Source organism: Emydura macquarii, unplaced genomic scaffold (assembly GCF_026122565.2).
Source record: "Emydura macquarii macquarii isolate MOO-44397 ecotype Brisbane River unplaced genomic scaffold, CSIRO-AGI_Emac_v2 contig_1424, whole genome shotgun sequence".
NCBI classification, from domain to species: Eukaryota; Metazoa; Chordata; order Testudines; family Chelidae; genus Emydura; species Emydura macquarii.
Window position 1 is genome coordinate 2,320,894 of NW_027131561.1, and position 16,379 is coordinate 2,337,272.

Below are 16,379 nucleotides of genomic sequence, written 5' to 3' on the forward strand. Positions count from 1 at the left end.
CTGTGCTGTAAAAGGAGTCAATGTCAGAGCCAGGACTAGCAGTCAGGAACCCACGACTACCTGTCCTACGCTCAGACCACATCTGTTTCTCACTGCATACATGTGAATGTGTTTTTCCGGGTTCAAGACTACATTCCTATTCTGCTCCAAATGCTTTTAAGCAACTTTTCAGGCTTGTTAGAGTGGGCCACAATATGCTATGGTTTTGTGTCGGTTTTTCATGTGAAGCTCAGCGTCTATTTACATGCCCACATGACTAGGATGCTTTCCCCCTTGGCTGCTTAGAAATGGACTGATGTTAGTAATCTCTACTATAAACAGAACAACATATTTCTTTGAAGGCTCAGATGCTCAGGAAGCCCTTCACTGTTTGTGGTTCAATCTGTTTCCTCTTGAGATTTAGTCTAATATGCTGACTTCCTTGTTATAAATATGGTTGCATATGGAGTTTGATATTTTCATTTAGCCCTACTAATATTGGTGGGGGTGTCTCCTTTCATGAACATGGAGTATATCAGTGGGCAAGTCATGAGTTGATTAGTGTATACGCACAATGCAAGAAAACAGGAGATGATCTAAATGGGAATGGCCAGAAATAACAAGGTTTTGATTTTTTATTCTATTTGGTTTATAAAAGAAGTCACTAAGAAACTGGGGTGACCTCCAGGCCCAATTGAAGTCAATCGGAGTTTTGCCATTGACGTTAATGGGGGCAGGATATTATTGCTGGTGTTTCTAAATCATTTCTGGCTTGGTATGCACATCTCTGAAATGTATGCCACTACGTATGTATTCCTTTCTACTCTAACTAAACAAGGATCTCAGGGAATTACTCCAGTGAAAAAAAATTGATTCCAATATTGTTTGAAAGAAGTAAAAGAAGCTTGGAGAAATGTAAAATATCTGTGTGTTGGATATATGAGGGAGGCCAGAGAAAGAGAAATATCAAAAGCAGACAGAAGAAGAGATTAAATAGGGAAAATATAAAAGATAGGAGATGGAGGCAGAGCAGAGAATGGACTTGAGGTGTTAGCAGTGGAGAGAGAGAAAAAATAGAATGCATCAGAGAATGAGAAAGGAGAGTAGCAAAATAAAGCAGGATAAGATGAAGAAAAGGAGAGGAAACAAATAGGGGTGTAACTTTAAAAAATAAGGAAGTGCTTCCACATAAGCAAATGACAACATAATATACAAACATCCATCCAAACGAGCCAAAATTATATAAATATGCTTCCTTTGGCTTGCTGATGGGAATTTAAAAGTCTCTGGCAATATCTAACTGTATAACAGCCTATGGGTCATAACTACCAGCTGGTAGATGTTAGAGCAGCCCTGAAGCTGATAAAACTTCCACCGGGGGTTGAATTGGCCTCTGGCTGACTCCAGGGCCAGAGAAGTGCAAGGGTGGTGTACTTTGAATTCTCCCCCTACTTCCATTTAGGTAATGTGCAGGAGAAATCTTTCACTTCCGTGTTGTTTGTTATGGCTTTGAACTACACTCTGTGTGTGCTGGATCTCAAGGAGATATAAAAGACATGCTTTTACATACAAAAACATGAAATAGTGTCCTCACTGAAATTACACTCACGGGTTGTTGATTATATCGGGTGAGATATCTTTATCCTCAAATTCAACAGGCCCTATTAGTGAAGTAAGGTACTATTCAATGTGAGCAACGGCATCGGAATCTAGCCCACCGTAAATCCATGAAGATCAAAAAGGATGCAGATCACAGGATGCAGATTACAAATGCCTATTCTGGGGTAATTCTTGGAAGCGTCTTCTCTGTGTCCTATCCCACCCCGATTGTTTGTTTTGTTTTACTCTCTAGTAGGTACAAGCATGTTCTCGGTGTAAAAAGAGTTCCTTTGAATGGTCTGAAAGCTTAATTAGGGAGGAAGGCAGTTCATCCAATTCTTTTATTGAACACATCGCCGAAAACAGAGGTAATTTTAGTACTAAGTTGTAATGTTCCACTGGTAATTAACACTTGATAGAAGATGGACCAAATTCTATGTCGATTACATTGATATGTTGTTATCAAGATAACATCATTGAAGATAAATGGAATTATTACAGATTTACACCATTGTAACTGAGAACATAATTAATTGTTGTTTATACTGCAGAGGTACCCTTCTGTGTATGAACACTGCAATAAAAAAAATAAAAAAAACAGAGGCACCAAATCTTAAAGCCCAGGTCAGCTGACTAAAGACTCACAGGGATCAGGCTGTGGGGCTAAACAATTGCAGTACAGACGTTCAGGCTCAGTCCAGAGCCAAGGGTTTCAGAGCCCAGGCCCCAGCCCCAACCCAAGCATCAATCCTGCAATTTTATAACCCTGAAGCCTGAGTCAGCTGACCCAAGCCAGGCGTGGCTGTATTGAAGTCTTTTATTGCAGAGTAGACATATCCAAAACATTCTAGGAAGCAAACACAGAAAAAGTCTCAGTCCCTTGCTTCGAAAAGCATAGGGGTCTAGACCTAACCATTAGTAGGAGATTCTGAGAAAAAAAAAGAAAATAAAATCAGAGCGTGCATCTATCTGATTTCCAATCAATACTAGTAATAGTTCTGGAGCACCTGAACGTTTATTTGAAATAAGAGGTAAGTTCAAAGGCGGAACAATTTCCATTTCTGCAACAGTACAAAACACAGTGACAGAAATCATCTGGTGCATTAATCTTAACATTCCTGACAAGTGACTCAGGACTGCAGGAGAAAACATTCCCACTATCTGATCAGAGAGACGTCATGTTTCCCATACAGAATGGCTAACAACAACAGCACTAGCTGCACAGTTTTACCATTCTCACTCTCTTGGTGCATCTGTTTGCAGATCTCCAGCTGTTCAGAATCCCAAACAGCTATGTAAAATAGTGTTTCATTTACCAGTACAATTAAAGTAGTCCACAGACAAATAATTATTATAAGCCAGAGAATTCATAAACAATTGTTTAATGATTTATAATCATGATAATCCTGAGTAAAAGCTTTTTAGAGCCACACACAGCAGCAAAGTAACAGAGAAACTAATTTTTCCATAGCAATATTTGTTTAGACACTGAACATCCATAAATATATGTTACATTGGAGCAGAGCTTGAAAAATCCAGTCAGCAATAAAGAACAGGAAATTTCCTTAGTGAGCTGGGGGGAATGGGGAAGGTCAAGAAGCCATAAATTTCTACAGCACTTGAGCTTTCACAATTACTTGCATAAATGCTAAGTATTTTTTTAATTAATGCTAAATTTTTAGAGTTGCTGAACATATGCAACTCTTATTAACTTTAATGGAAGTTGAAGGTGGGTAGCAACTGTGAAAATAAATAGGCCTTATAAATACAAATGTAAGTTTAACATATGAACCAATGCAATACTACTTTCACCAGGTGCTTTCCCCAGTGAAACTGACAAAACTGGATCTGATTTCACAGCAGCTAGTCACACCTCTATGGGCAGCTGTGAAATTGACAAGAATCATAGGGATTTCATGCTATTGTAGTCATAGTAGAGGGTGGGACTGGAACTATACAGGGCTCCTAGGAGATCAAAATTAGAAGCTGAGGGTGGGTTAAATGGTCAGAGACTCTCCCCCAAGACATTGCAGCAGAGAAAGAGAGGAGCAAAAACAGTCAAAAGGCTGTGGAATGGCAGGTAGGATGGCACCTGTGTACGGCACTGTCTCAGTCTCAGTCCTGACTCTGCCACTAACTTCCTGTTGCCCATTCTGTAAAATGGGGATATCATTTCCCTACTTCACAGGAGCATTGTGAGGGTAAATCCACTGATGTCTGAGGTGCAGTCAGATACTATAGTCAAAGGCTTCTAAGCAAATAGTAAGGGAACAACCAAATTACAAAGCATGTTCCCTTTAACAACCAGTGTAATTTACACTAGAAGAACCTGAAGAAGGATTACATATGATAGGTGCACTCAGGTAACTTCCTGGGAGTGTTTGGGAGAGCCAGAGAGCATCTACAATAGTTAAAGTAAGATCTAAAAGGTCTCCATTACTTTTCCTGTAAACCAGCTTTCCTCTTACCATCTAGCTCCTCCTGGTACTTGCAGTATTTACGATTATTATGTATTATTTGTATTATAGAAGCAGATAGGGGCCACTAGTCTTGACTGGGGCCCCATTGTGAAGGGCACTGTACCTACACGCAGGCTGAAATCCTGGCACTCCTGAAGTCAGTTATAAATCTTCCCTTCACTTCAGCAGGACCAGGATTTCACTTTAAGACAGTGTCTGCCCCAAGGAGTTTACAATCGCAGAACAGAACACATAGGTGTAGTACACAATGGAAAGGTTACAGAGGGAGTGGGAAAAAGGGTTACAGCAATACACACACACATGGTTACATAGACTAGCAACATGCAAAACTTGCAGTAGTACATTTGTTTAAGTTAATAAGAGAACAGAACTACTGCAATTGCCATAAAATAGTTTAGTGTTTAATGTGGGTCTAGAAAAGGGACTTGTGATTCTGTGATGTGATTTGAAGGAGGGCAGGCTACTAGCACTAGCAAAATAATTTGGGGATGCATACCAACAATGAGGGGCAGCATGGAAGAAGGTCCCAAAATGCCATTGGGAAAAGCAGACAAATATGTGATGGCAACCTTCATCATGGGTAAATCAGAGGAGACATGTCACCAAGCAGTCAGAAATAGGTAGGGAGATGCTAAATTAAGAAGGGAATTGAAGATAAGGTTAGTTTTCTAAACTTCAGATTGCAATTTAGTCACCTTAAAATATTCCACCATGCCATTATTTGGGTGAATGGCTCGGTTCTGTTTTGGTTTTATTCTTCTGAAACGATGATCTTCAATTCAGAATGATTTCCTCTATTTTATATACATGGTTGGCATTTACAATTCTGGTTATTCCCAGCATGTTTTTCCACTTTATTGCATTCTGTGCCTGAATGGAATTTGTCATTTTGATCCAAACAGGATTTCTTCACAATCAGTCTTTTTAGTACCAATTTTAACCATGAACCAACCTCTCTCTACATCATGTAATCTACTGAGATTACCAGATAAGGATGAATTTTTATTACTAACAATTTTAGTTGCACACAAATAAGACAAATTATCAAGACTAAAAAATGTAAGGATCATAGAGCCAGTTCTTTCTACTATCAACCTTAATTTTCTCTTTTGTAAGTGTCTAAGCATCTTGCCACTTTAAACTGCAACAGAACAGAAATGTTTACAAGGATATAGTGTTCTTTAATTGTTTTGTTTCACTCTCTCTCTCTTTGCCACCACACATCATGCCAACAATTCCATTCCTCAGTTCTGCTAAGAATTTACATTCAGAAATCAAGACTGGCCAAACTGAAAACACAACTCCAAGATGTGAAACATTTTGTTATTCCAAGGAGAATCACACAGCTCTCTCGTGCCCGTTTCTCACACTACAGCTAATGACCTAAGACAAAAGGATGAAATTTGAACAACTAACTTTTTCATTTATCTTCTATCTGTCATTCTGGTTCAATAAGCCTTTCATCTTTTTTTTTTTTTTTTTGGTTGTTGTTGAGTTTGGCACAGGAAAAGATGAAGTATCCCCGAGCCCTGGCTTATTAGAAGCTTTCAAAGAAAACAAGAAAGCTGCCTTAAAAACAAATGATGTCTCTGAAGCGAATGGACATTTAAATGAAAAGGAAATGCAGGTTACCATCTGGTATTCATGTTAATATTCTCCCTGTAAACAGGTAAAAAGGAGAGACAACATTATAAAGTACATCTACATTAATTAGACTACGTAGTTGTCAAGGTGATTTTCAAAAAGGTTAATTATTGCCTGTTATATATACATAAATTATATATATGAAAAAGCTAGTTGAGTATGTGTGTGTACATGAATTTGTTATGACGGAGTTATTCCCAGCTAGAATGCCACCAATAAAGTTTTGTCTCATGTTGTTCTAACAAAATTAAGGAAGATGAGGAGCAGAAACACTCATTTGCTCCTCCTTATGTTGTCTGGGTGCCAAACAATTCCACTGAAAAGAGAGCAGAAAGAGAGGCTATTGTGCTCACTTTATTCATTCTACTGATGCTTTTCATTCTCAGATCCACAAACAGAAAAAAAAAACCACTGTTTCACTGATACCTGGAATAAGATAAGCCCTTACATAGAGGAAAGAAAACCAAAATTTCAGCACAAAGGAAATTTTGACTTTTACATCACATCAATTCCAAGGGACAAAAAGTAAAACCTATCTAACAAAATAAAGTGGTATTTATCCCTGATGTATAAGCTGCAACTATTTTGTATTTTTCATTGCCTATCTTTTGCACTGCCCACTAATCCATCCTACCCAGAGCTAAAATTAACCTTCCAAACCTCTGAACAACTTTCATATACTGGGCAGACATGGAGACAGAGTCCTGGTGGGGAAGGTCCTAGGCATCAGCAGCGGCCCAAATGTTCAAGCAGCTCTATTTAGGGGTAGCCTGCTTGCCCCAATTCGGGGAAGGCACTAGAAAAGGTGAACTAAAAAAAGCTCCCTTCCAACTTTTTCTTTCCTGGCTTTAAGTTAATCATTACTTGTTGGAATGTTCATACTGTGTTAATAGGACTTGAATTGAAAGACCATAGACTTTGGAAAACAGCCATAATTGATAAAGAACTACAGCAACCGAGCATTGATATTGCAGCCATCAATGAGACAAGACTTTCAGAAACTGGATCATTAGATAAAATAAACTACCACTTCTGCTGGTCTGGGAAACCTGAAAATGAACCACGGATACATGGTGTCAGATTTGCTGTGAAGAAGTCTGTCCTTAGTGCATGTTCCTCCTCAGTACTTATTATTGAGAGGATCATGCGGTTGGATGTAAATATGAACTCGGGAACCCTGAGTTCTCTGTCCATCTATGGACCAACACGTGACTACTCTAAACAGCAAAAAGATGAGTTCTATTCTCATTTGGAACAAATCATCAAGAATGTCAATAATGAAGCTCTCAAAAACGTGGATCACTTCTGCTATCTTGGCTACCTTTAACCAGCTCACCTCACTTAACCTTGATACAGAACTTGACGCAAGAATTGGCAAAGCCTCTGTCACCTTTGGCAAACTTACCTCACGTCTCGAACAATAAGCTGCTAACCCCTGAATACAAAGGTTTCTGTTTATCAGGCTTGTGTCCTCAGTATCCTCCTTTACAGCTGTGAAAACTGGGTCACGTACTCCAAGCAGTAGCGGAGATTGAATAGTTTCCATCTTTGCTGTCTCAGAAAACTCCTTACAGTGACTTGGGACCAACAGATAACTAACAATGAGATCCTTGAGAGAACTGGCCTACAGTCTATGTAGACTATGCTCAATGCTCGCAGGCTTCGCTGGCTGGGACACGTGAAGCGCACGCCGCAAGATCATCTGCCGAAGGGTGTACTCTATGGCCAACTCAAGAACTATCTGCGGCACAGAGGAAGGCCAAAGCTCCAATACAGCGACACAGTCAAGCAGGACTCAAGAAATTCAGCATTCCCATTGACAACTGGGTGAGCACTGCCCACAACCACTCAGTCTGGCAAAGTTGGGTCAAGACTGGTGCAGTCATCGCAGAGACTCAGAGAGCTCAGGCTGAAGCCCATAGGCGAGCCAGGAAGCAGAGTGTGCTCTAACCTCCATCGAGCAAGTGGACCTATAGCCACTGTGCAAAGGTCTGCCACTCGCGCATTGGGATCTTCTCCCACACTACTGCCAAGCACCACTGACTGACTTTGTCATGTTTCCTTTCATCTGTCAAGATGTTGGATGGCCAAATATATATAAAAGCTGCAACTATTTTGTATTTTTCATTGCCTATCCTGTGTACTACCCACTAATCCATCCTATCCAGAGCTACTATTAACTTTCCAAACCTCTGAATAACTTTCATATATTGGGCAGATATAGAGATAGATCAGATAGAACCTACCACAAAAATATTTACTTCTTTCACCAAAACATCACGCTGCTCAGTTATTCAGAAAGAACAATATTCAGTCCTGGGCAAGTAGCAATTTAAAGTCAGACTGTAGATAACCCATCAAGGCAGAAACAAACTGTACATCACTATAATATCTGGAGTTCCCACTTTTCTAATTGTCTAATCTAAAGAATCTGTACCGTATTCTGGTAGTTGGCAAAGATACATGAACTTCAAGTCATCCTAATGTATCATATAGAAGAACTGCTATACATAATTTATGGAGATTTTTAAAATATACCTTTTCCTATCCCTTCAAGTTCTTTTCATAGAAAATATAGCAACATAGCTTTCACTGACTGAAGAAAATGAAAAAAAATGATGCCAAATATTTTCATCATTTAATTTTAAAATAGGGGAAACTTTAGGCACTGAAAATGTATATGATCTGCCCACAAAAAGTCTATCACACTGCCAGAAAGAGAACTCTGGTCTCCTTACACTTCACCCGGGCTTCACCGCAAGACCCTTAGCCTTGATCTGAAGTAGTAAAACTTTGTATATTTTTTTCACTCTGAATTTAATTTTAAATTAACAGCTGTCAAGATGTTATTTTGGAAAAAGCTACTTTTTCAATAAACCGTTTATTGACTGAATTGGAGTTTTGAGAACTTTAAATATTAAATAGCTGGCAGAGATATAGGGCTAGTCCTTCAGATATGAACTATTTTTCATGTTCTCTTCAATCACAGCATATCCAATATATTTGCACTGTGCATGTTCCTATAATAGTAAAGTAGCACAAACTGGGGGTGAAATGTTGACTACATTGATGTCAATGGGACTTTTGATATTGATCTCAACAGGGCCAAGATTTCACTCTTAAGATTCCTATCATACTCCAGATCACTTCTATTTTAGATTCAAAATGACCAACATGACTACTTTCATGCAACATTAATTATATCATCCTCATCCTTTATCATTTTCATTGGCTTCCTAGCCATCTCTTTGACTCGATTCCAGATTGCCTTCCTGCTTTTCAAACTCCTCCAGTGACTCAGAGAACCTTGACCCTAAACATACTTGCTCCAGAGCTTGCTTACTGTGCTATCCTGGTCTTCTCTGTCATCTCCCAGTGATTCACTTGGACTACACCACTGATCTAGAACTTTTTGCCTTTCTCCCTCATCCTTTCTTAATTCAATCCAAGCTGTTTGCCTGAATGCCTCCTACGTGTCCTTTTCCCACACCAACATCTATGCCTTCCCTTTCCCTGGAAGTCCCTTCCTGACCCTGATTCTGTCTGTCATGCCTTCTCCCACATACCATGTGGGCCCTTATTAAAACCCACTTGAAGGATTCTTAAAGACTATAGCTTCTAATCTATAGAAAAAAACCGTGGCTAGTTTCAAGATGCATGCATTGCCTCCCAATTGACTTTTTACACCATTCATGCAGTGTACATTTACATTCACTTTTAGGTCACTGTATACTGCCAGAGCAGCAAGTGCTGCCAGAGCAGTGTAAAGGAACCTTAGAGTAAATGAGGATCAGACCCTTTATGTATATTGTAAAATGCCACTCACCTATGGCACCACATAAGCAAATATATAAATAAACATTAATAATAATAATCTTCCCCTCTGAGCCGGATTACCTTCCTCCCTCCCCATCTCACATGAAAACCTTGTTTTCAATTTACCTTACAGCACCGTTCTTTCTCTTTGTGAAATATATATTTTTACTTTGTAAGAAGGAGGCTGCAGAATACTCTTTGTCCTGTACTAAATGACAATTTATATTTACTTTACATTACTAAGGGGGGCGTAACTATTTCTCTCTTTCTAAGATTCTCCTTTAAGTTATGTTTTTAAAAGGTAGACGATGCTACAAGAACAATCAATTAGTTTGAATGCAAACACACTGAACAATGAGGGGCAGAGAGATGCCACTAGATGCAGTTTCTGTGCTCCCAGTTATTGCAAAGGCAGCTATATGGGCCTAAAGAACTTTTAATAGAAAAACATTATTACTAATTTTTATTATAAAGCAGGCATTTCCACATGCAGCAATCAGCCTCAGTCTGTCTTTGTAAAGGAGATAATAGCCTTCTTAGCAAGGAGATGTGAACAGAGCAAAAATGAGATTTCTCAAGGAACAAAAGCTCAATCTTGTAACGAGCTCAGTGCCTGAAGGCCCTAAGGTCCTTGGGTGCTAAGCATCCAGCAAGAGTTCTGTGTACCTACCAGGATCAAGCCCCAAAATAACTTTCTTTTAGTGCCAACATTTTTAGTGTAATACTGTCTATTTGATTATGTATTTTCTGGGAAGTGAATGCGATGTTGTGTCTTTGAATAAATCTTGTACCTTTCCAGTTCAAATAAACCTTTTTAGCCATAAGCCTCCAAGCTCACTTTTCATGAATAAAACGTGAATTTACAGTAAAGCCAACTTGAACATCATAAATAATTGATTACAGTTAAATAAACTCCTCAGAATGTAAAGCTCAGAATTATATGGAGATTACCCCATCTCACATTGGGACCATGTCATCCTCAAATAGAGCCGACCACAGCTGGTAATCCCTATCATTTTAAGAGACAAATGAGAAAATTCCAAGGGAATGACTAATATAAATATTTTGCATTTTATAACCATAGGGATGAATATAACAAAGACTTACACTCTGGTTTGGTGTATTATCCTTGTAAAAATTACTCTGAAAATGTATAAAATTAATTCATCAAAAGGAACATTTTGGGTTAGATTAACAAGAGGGACATTGGGACAAAGAGAGAGAGTGTGCGTTAATGACTGGTGGTTAGGGCACTTACCTGGGAAATGGGAAACCTAAGTTCAAGTCCATGACTCAATGACTATTTAAATCTTATATACAAAGTGGAACAGTTTCAACAGGAGAGATTGAGAGCCATCTGCCCTAGAATAGCCCAATGGTTAGGACACTCATCTTGAAAGTGGAAGACCTGGGTTCCAGTTCCTGGTCCAAATCAGATAGAGAGGGATGATGTGAACCTGGATATCTCACATCCTATGTGAGTGCTCTAACTACTGGGCTACTAGGTGTAAAAGGACCAGCACTGTCATCTTTTGTATGGGTTATAGTATACTCTGAACACACCTACCAGATTGGGCCCTGCCAATGAGGTAGGTGAGGAAATGACCAATTTATGAATCCTGTTGGCATTGAGCTTCTCGGCACTGTCAGGATTTAGGTGGCTTTCTACATTTCTGCCAACAGAAATGAAGGTTCTGAGGGACTTTAGGTGCCTAAAGGGGAGACAACAGTTGAAGCAGGGCTTTTGTAAATGTCAGTGGCGCCTAAAAGTTGGAATTAGGTTCCATTACTGACATACAACCAAATTTTTCACAAGAAATCTTATTTTGAGCTGTGAGCACTTAGCATCTCAAGTTGACACACAAAAATGGAAGCACACACAATTCATGAACACGGCTGAAAACTTTGGCTAAATAAACCGGTGGTTGTGCCTCAGCTTTCCTCGCAAACTGTATCAAAGATGAAAATGCTTCTTTTGAGCAAATGGAGCATTTTCAAACACCACCTCTCTTTCTCCCCCTCTTCAGTTCCTGCTTCCCATTTATGTTCACTTTCCATAACTATGAACTTGTCTTTTTCTACTGCTCCTCACATGTCTGTAAATATGCCTTCCACATCATTTCCATCACATATCACCTTTACCTATGCTGAAACCCTCTCTCCTTTTGAAGTTAACTACCGCAGCCACCACAAGGCCAAGCTCTCTAGCCTCCAGCATGTGCAGAATTATGCTTAATAGGAGGAAAACTCATCTGCAGGATGGAAGGAGATCAAGGGTTTATAAGGAACTGGATCATCAGGAAAGGTTTGCAAAAGAAGATTAGGCTGTGGTCTCTCTCAGTATGCTGGGAAAGCAGAATATCTGTGTAAGTATTTACTAACTCCAGGTCAGATACGATAGCATCTCCCGGGGCAGAATTTCTCTTGGGCTGGAAAGATTGTCAGAGGAGGATTTAAAGAGTGCAGACAGAACTTCCCCTTGGTGTTGGGAGCTGCCAAGACAGAGAAGAGGGCAGTAAGGATATGACCTCAGAATCTAAGCCTTAGGATTAGCTGAGCTTCTTAACATTCTGTACAAATGTAATTGTTTTCCTTGTGGTGTTGGCCTTTAATAAAACCAACTTTTTTCTCCACAAATCCATTGAATCATCATCCCAGTGCGTCTTGAGGCTGTGTCTGCATTTTCTGTGTGAGTTCTTGTTCTGTTGTAGCAGTTAGCTAGCAAACAGACTTATTTTCTACCATGGAGAAACAATCAATAACCAGGCCCACCGACAGGACGGAGTCAAGGGGGCAATTGCCATGGGGCTGGTGATTTTGAAAGGGTGAAGCATGGGTGGCGGGTGAAACTTCCCCTTGGAAGAGGTGGGGCAGGAAGCTAGCTTCCCCAAGGGGAAGCTTTACCCACTGCCCTTGGTTGTAAACCTCAGCCATCCCTTTCTAGGGGGCGCAGGCCCATTGACTGGTCTGCCCTCAGGCCAAGAATTGCTATCGGCAGACCTGTCAATAGCATTCTATATATTAGTGCACAGACAGGTTCCCTGAAGCATACACTGATACAATCCCCAATGGTTCACAGACAGAAATAATCAAAAAGGCAAATACATTCTTATCCCACAAGAAAGTTCAGTACAATAAGGACTCAATCCCCTAGGTAGATATATTTTCCAAAAGCACATAAGGGACCTAGTCTCCTAAGTCCTGTTTTCAAGAACTCCTAAGGTTCCTAAAGTGACTTTAGGTGCTTTTGAAAATTTTACCCTGTATGCACAGAATTCTTCTATGAAGCCAATGACAACTTTATGTGTGGAGTGGGCAGAGGGCTGGGCTCTAGCACCTATGCCAAAGAGAAGACAAAATAAATAAGTAAAATGGTAGGGTGAGAGAAGTTATTTCCTAGTTTCTAAGGAGATTTTACACAATGGATAGCAAAAAAAGAATCAGAGGCTGTAATATTAACTGATGCAGCTCAGAAGATTTTGCAACTAAAGTAGTACAGTAGTAGTTATTATCATAGACAACCACTAACACATTGTATCACTTTTAAAGTTAACTGAGGTGTCTGGGGTGAATTGCTATCACTTGCTTACAGCGTGAGGGAGTTTGGTCTGTGCCCATTGAGAGAAGGTCTCCCAAAGCTACTGGCTACAGGCTGCACAAGCGCTCCACTCCAGGCTATTGCAAGCCCCACTCTCTCCCATCGCAAGCTAGCGATTTAAACACACCACCATCCAGGTACATTGAGTGCCCAGTCCCTTGTCTTCTGGACACCCACAATGTAAACCAATCTGCTGCTTCCATAGAAGTAGTGCACCCGTTTGTGGACTTCACCTGAGTTCAATACTCTCCTTAGCACAGGAAACTTAGATGTGTCGATAGTAAAACCAAACTGAAGTTTATTTAGCAAAGATTGAGTTAAAGATTCAAATAAAAGGATTTGGAAACGTAAGTTTACAGGTAAAAGATAAACATAAATTGCAGCCTATAGTTATTAAGTTATTTTCCTGTTTAATAAGGTAATTCTCACTCAATGGTCAGTCTGAGCAGCGCTTGTCCAATCCAGAGAGCTTGGATCCATATTTCATGAGACACATTGGCAGAGTGTCCCCTCCATAATGGATAACATTTGCACTTTTCCTTCTCTGATATAGTCCCAGAACTGCCCCATCCTTCATCTGTTAAGTTGGACATGATCTATGTCAAGGCAATTTGTGGCCAGAAAGCACCACCAGTTTGTTCACTAATCTGTAATGTTGATATTTAAATAGTGAGCTGAAATGTAACATTTGTATTTCAAAGCCTTGTTCTTTTGGAAATAAATCTCATTCTCAGGAAAATGTAGCTGCATATTTATAAGCACTAACATGTCACTTGGGAGTTTCTCTATTTTATTCTTCATCTCTTTAATACAGTGAAGGACAGTTGCCGTAGACGGAGAAGATGGACCAAATTTTATTCCAGATCGGTTGATGAAAATCTGGGATAAAACCTATGTGTTTACTCTGAATTTTCACCAGCATAATGTCGGAGATCCCTTGGAGTTCAAGGATGATTGTCTGCCAATAAAATGATAGCCAGTTGTTGCTGGTGGATCCGCAGGTGACTGATGAGACCTACCTGGGATACACAGACCTTGCCATAGTTGGGGCAGATATTTCCCAACGGAAGGAGAGCATAAAAGAGCAAAGTCTGGCCCACATGTTCCCACCAATTCTGCAAAATTACACTAACACCAGGAGTTTTAAAATGGCTAAATATTTTAAATACAGTACATCATAATAGGATAAAAATATATGTTGGCATCAAGTCAGGGAATAAAGTTTCACACAGGACTTTTGTATACAACACTCCTAATTTATTTTGCTCCTACACTGTTGTATTAACTATTTCCATTATTGATACATGGGTATGCATAAGGCAAACAGTATCAAATTTAGCTGTTCTCTTGGCATCTTCTGTCACTTCAAGCTTGGATTCAAGGTTTCAGTTTATAAGTACTTTCATATTACAGTAATTAATTCTTTCATGTACCATCACTATATAAACAATAAAACAAAATTATTTCCTCATCAAGAGGAACAAATCCAAAATATTCAATGCATTTTCTGGAAAATCAGGATGTCATTTTGATAAATCCTTCCTGTTCTCCCATCTTTAAAAAAGAGAACCACATCCTTCCATTTCACAAAAAGGAAAGGAGTAATGCTCTTCTTAAAGCATTTTGGTGTAAGGCTGAAAAGGAAAAGTCACAGAGAGCCTTTGATTTATTTGCTTTTGTTGCAGAACATCATTCCAGTTTGATAAAGGTTTCACAAGTATTTGCCTTTTGCATCTGCATGTGAGATTTGGTAGCCATGAAACATGCTTAGCAAATTTTTCAACTTCCTTTATTTCATAAACATGAACGTTCTTAAAGAAAACTGTTCTAAAACAACTTCTATCCCCAAAGTGCAGTATCTCATAAGATTTTTAAAGGATTGTGTTAAACTGAAATCAAACCTACTTCAAAAACGAGTCCAAAATGCTCCTGAATCTGGTTGGTTTTTATGGTTTTTTTAACCAGATTTCCAGTTTTAAAATATATCCTCTCCCCTAGGATGTGACTCAGAGGCACACATAAACAAGAAAGGAAACTAGGTGACCTATAGCGTGAAATTGACTATATACCAAGTGCTGTCAAGTGTACAAACTAAACAGATTACAAAAGATCAAAGTACCCTTCAATCTCTTTCAGTCATTAGTCATTTTAGGTACTACTTGTAAGAGTGGTAGATATATTTTCATGCAAAATAGTGATTTTTAAGCTGTGTCCCTTCTGATGAGTCGCTCATTGCTTAACAGTAGAATATTATGCTAGTTATTACTTTTATTCTTTTTTATTCTTCACTCCTCTGAACTGAAGGAAAATAAAATGCTTTAAACTATTTTTTTTTCAATCAGGCAAAGAGAAGCTTTCATTTATTATAGTTCACAGGAAAGCATGGAAAATACAAATAGCAACCTTTCCTTCTCAAGAAATACAATAGTTCTTTAAACTACTTTTCCCAACTCTTCACCAGTGTTGCTAGATTTTGAAAAGGTACCAACATACTGAACAAAGTGTTTATAAAATGAATGGTAAACAATCATAGCTTTATGATAAATAAGAATCCTGAGGGACTATTAGGAACATTTTAAAAAAACAAGTTTCTTAGAATTTCAAAATGATAGCATTTTTTTTTCCATTAAATGTTCTTGCAACACAAGAAAATGTGCGGATCATTTTCAGCTATTATACCTCATTTGAGTGTGGCCAATAAAAGATGCTGCCAAAAGCAAAATGTCTCTTTCAGGGGATGAACAAATTATTAAATAAGACACTACATAATAAAGATGTTGGTCTGAGTAAACCATTATCCAATCAACTTTGAAATCATCTTAATAAACTATATAAATCCTACAGTCTTAAGAAACTCTCCGTCATATATTTAATATTTTTATTCTAAAGTTGAATCCAACTCACAAAACTGGGTCTCAGATCTGGATATGAAGTTCCCTAAAATGTGTGGCTAGGACAGCTTCCAAAGCTTTGGTTCACTTTGGTTACTTATTACAGAAGGAGGCCCAACACAAAGAATTTCAGCTGTGGAATCTGGAGTTTTGGATCAGGACCAAATCTAATTTTTTTTTTTTTTTTTTGAATAAAAGTTATTTTGGAAATAACAAAAGATCTTACACAATCATGAAATAAAAGTGAGCTAGATCATCTCGTTAATGGATTATGCCTGCATAAATACAAAGAAATTACAGGAGATGGGACTTGCTGTATTTCCTTGGAAATCTTCCACTGCAGGGGCTGGGTTCCCTTCTAGTCTCTCCATG

The 16,379-nt window shown here is 38.8% G+C and overlaps 1 protein-coding gene across 1 annotated transcript in view; it reads right to left on the bottom strand.

The window, feature by feature from the left end:
* The window catches only part of LOC137156293 (rho GTPase-activating protein 6-like), a 255,156-nt gene that overhangs the window by 201,711 nt on the left and 37,066 nt on the right, over window positions 1–16,379 (bottom strand). The gene's annotated exons all lie outside the window — the stretch shown is intronic.